Source organism: Ascidia mentula (assembly GCF_947561715.1).
Source record: "Ascidia mentula chromosome 2 unlocalized genomic scaffold, kaAscMent1.1 SUPER_2_unloc_12, whole genome shotgun sequence".
NCBI classification, from domain to species: Eukaryota; Metazoa; Chordata; class Ascidiacea; order Phlebobranchia; family Ascidiidae; genus Ascidia; species Ascidia mentula.
In genome coordinates this window covers 70,001-72,500 of record NW_028113657.1, presented here as the reverse complement: position 1 = coordinate 72,500, position 2,500 = coordinate 70,001, and the positions used below count along the sequence as shown (strand labels likewise).

The window sequence follows — 2,500 nt, the reverse complement described above, 5'->3', positions numbered from 1 at the left end:
CGCCGCAACTGGGCACTGAGCACAGTCCCCAACCGGCGACGCACCGGCTCGGACGGGGACGCCCGGCCCACGAAGGGCAGACGCGGCGATCCCTCCTCGCCCGGGCGACGGGCCGACGTGTCCGCGCGCCTATAACACCCACCCGGGGGCGGGCTACCTTGCGCGCGGCCTTCTCGCCGCCTCCCAGACGGTCGCGGCCTTCGCACGGCGCTAGTGCGCTGGAGCTGCTCGGAGGACAGCGCGAACGACGGGCCGCAAGGCTCCGCACGCCCACACGCTCCGCTCGGCTTCAGCTGAAAGCGTCGCGCGACTCGACAGGCCCTCCCGTTTGCCTCTCGACGGTTTCACGTACTCTTTAACTCTCTCTTCAAAGTGCTTTTCAACTTTCCCTCACGGTACTTGTTCGCTATCGGTCTCGCGACAGTATTTAGCCTTAGATGGAGTTTACCACCCGCTTTGGGCTGCATTCCCAAACAACCCGACTCTGGGAAGACGCAGAGCGCGCGCCCTCGCCGCCACCATGGGCCTGACACCCGCACCGGGACGAGGCCTCGATCAGAAGGACGCGGGCGGCGAACGACGTACGCGCAGCGAATTCCTTACGCCACAATTCCACGCGCCGCAGAGGCGCGCGGATTCGGCGATGGGCACTTCCCACTTCACTCGCCGTTACTGGGGGAATCCTCGTTAGTTTCTTTTCCTCCGCTTAGTAATATGCTTAAATTCAGCGGGTAGCCTCGTCCGACCTCAGGCCGATAATCCAGTGCCTCGTTTGCGAGAGACACGCGCGCGCCACCGAAGCTCGTGCGAGCGCCGCGCCCGAACGCGAGCCGTGCTGCTCCGGGCCGGGATCCTCTTCGAGGCCGACTCGTAACGAGACGCACGCCGCGTTCGGTTTCGCGCGCTGACACTGCGTTCGTGCTGTCCTGGGCGGGGACGACCGTGGCAACGGCCGACACCGCACCGGCCCGACGCGTCGCCGCGCGGGAACGTTACAACGCGACCCTGAGGCGGGCGTGGCGCCGGGATTGACCCGGTGCCGCAATTTGCGTTCAGAACGTCGATGCTCAATGTGTCCTGCAATTCACATTAATTCACGCAGCTAGCTGCGTCCTTCATCGACTCGCGAGCCGAGTGATCCACCGCCAAGAGCCCTCCGTGACTTCGTCAGTTGGACAAGCGCGACCCAGCCGGATTGCACAGTCGAAAAAGCGGTGGCCGAGCGGTCGCCAGCCGTAGGCGACGCATGAAGCCAGCCTGGCACATGGCCACGGCACTCGGCGCAGAACGAAACAGGGTGACCGAAGTGCAATCGCGTGCGCCTCAACAGCGACGAAGGGCGTGCGCGGCCGCCAAGATACGGAGCCTTCTCCACCTGTCGAACGCACGACCACTCGATCGGCGATCGGCCGGTAATGATCCTTCCGCAGGTTCACCTACGGAAACCTTGTTACGACTTTTACTTCCTCTAAATGATCAAGTTAGATCGTCTTCTCGGACGCCGGCGCGGCCGTTGCCGAACGCGCCAGGTCCAATCGGAGGACCTCACTAAACCATTCAATCGGTAGTAGCGACGGGCGGTGTGTACAAAGGGCAGGGACGTAATCAACGCGAGCTGATGATGACTCGCGCTTACTGGGCATTCCTCGTTCAAGGGAAACAATTGCAATTCCCTATCCCTAGCACGACCGGGGTTCAGCGGGTTACCCGGACCTTCCGGCCTAGGCGGCGACACGCTGATCCGGTCAGTGTAGCGCGCGTGCGGCCCCCGAACATCTAAGGGCATCACAGACCTGTTATTGCTCAATCTCGTGTGGCTAAGCGCCACTAGTCCTCTAAGAAGTTCAACGCCGACCGATAGGGTCGCGTAACTAGTTAGCAAGCCAGAGTCTCGTTCGTTATCGGAATTAACCAGACAAATCGCTCCACCAACTAAGAACGGCCATGCACCACCACCCACAGAATCAAGAAAGAGCTCTCAATCTGTCAATCCTCACTGTGTCCGGGCCGGGTGAGATTCCCCGTGTTGAGTCAAATTAAGCCGCAGGCTCCACGCCTGGTGGTGCCCTTCCGTCAATTCCTTTAAGTTTCAGCTTTGCAACCATACTTCCCCCCGGAACCCAAAGACTTTGGTTTCCCGCAAGCTGCCGGAGGGGTCGTCAAAGTAACGCCCCCCGATCGCTGGTTGGCATCGTTTATAGTCAGAACTAGGACGGTATCTGATCGTCTTCGAACCTCTGACTTTCGCTCTTGATTAAAGAAAACATTCTTGGCAAATGCTTTCGCAGTCGTTCGTCTTGCGCCGATCCAAGAATTTCACCTCTAACGGCACAGTACGAATGCCCCCGTCCGTCCCTCTTAATCATTACCTCGCGCTCCGAAAACCAACAAAATAGAACCGAGGTCCTATTCCATTATTCCATGCACCATTATTCAGGCGAAGCGCCTGCTTTGAACACTCTAATTTTTTCAAAGTAAACGTCCCGGCCGCCGCCGACAC

General features: G+C 59.8%; 3 non-coding genes across 3 annotated transcripts in view; all 3 read right to left on the bottom strand.

Moving 5' to 3' along the window:
* The window catches only part of LOC145915309 (large subunit ribosomal RNA), a 3,693-nt gene extending 2,938 nt beyond the window's left edge, over nt 1-755 (bottom strand). The window contains exon 1 of the ribosomal RNA XR_014403707.1: nt 1-755. This exon is cut by the window's left edge and continues 2,938 nt beyond it. This is a non-coding gene — a ribosomal RNA (large subunit ribosomal RNA).
* A 245-nt stretch (nt 756-1,000) lies between these two features.
* On the bottom strand, nt 1,001-1,154 carry LOC145915286 (5.8S ribosomal RNA). Its single transcript, XR_014403686.1, has one exon. It is a non-coding gene; the product is annotated as a 5.8S ribosomal RNA (ribosomal RNA).
* A 259-nt stretch (nt 1,155-1,413) lies between these two features.
* LOC145915298 (small subunit ribosomal RNA) overlaps nt 1,414-2,500 on the bottom strand; it is a 1,827-nt gene continuing 740 nt past the window's right edge. The window contains exon 1 of the ribosomal RNA XR_014403697.1: nt 1,414-2,500. This exon is cut by the window's right edge and continues 740 nt beyond it. This is a non-coding gene — a ribosomal RNA (small subunit ribosomal RNA).